This window comes from Arachis duranensis, chromosome 5, assembly GCF_000817695.3.
Source record: "Arachis duranensis cultivar V14167 chromosome 5, aradu.V14167.gnm2.J7QH, whole genome shotgun sequence".
Taxonomy (NCBI): domain Eukaryota; kingdom Viridiplantae; phylum Streptophyta; class Magnoliopsida; order Fabales; family Fabaceae; genus Arachis; species Arachis duranensis.
Window position 1 is genome coordinate 63,610,202 of NC_029776.3, and position 591 is coordinate 63,610,792.

Consider the following 591-nt stretch of genomic DNA (forward strand, 5'->3'; position numbering starts at 1 on the left):
GAGACCTCAACAAGGTTTCAACAATAATAATGGTGGAAGAAACAAGTTTAGCAATGGCAAGCCTTTTCCATCATCTTCTCAGCAACAGACAGAGAGTTCTAAGCAGAATACCTCTGACTTAGTAACCATGGTCTCTGATCTAATCAAAACCACTCAAAGTTTCATGACTGAAACAAGGTCCTCCATTAGAAATTTGGAGGGACAAGTGGGTCAGCTGAGCAAGAAAATTACTGAACTCCCTCCTAGTACTCTCCCAAGCAATACAGAAGAAAATCCAAAAGGAGAGTGCAAGGCCATCAATATGGCCGAATTTGGAGAGGAGGGAGAGGCAGTGAACGCCACTGAGGAAGATGTCGATGGACATCCACTGGCCTCCAATGAGTTTCCCAAAGAGGAACCATGGAAATCTGAGGCTCAAAATGAGACCATAGAGATTCCATTGGACTTACTTCTGCCATTCATGAGCTCTGATGAGTACTCCTCCTCTGAAGAGGATGAGTATGTCACTGAAGAGCAAGTTGCTAAATACCTTGGAGCAATCATAAAGCTAAACGACAAGTTATTTGGAAATGAGACTTAGGAGGATGAACC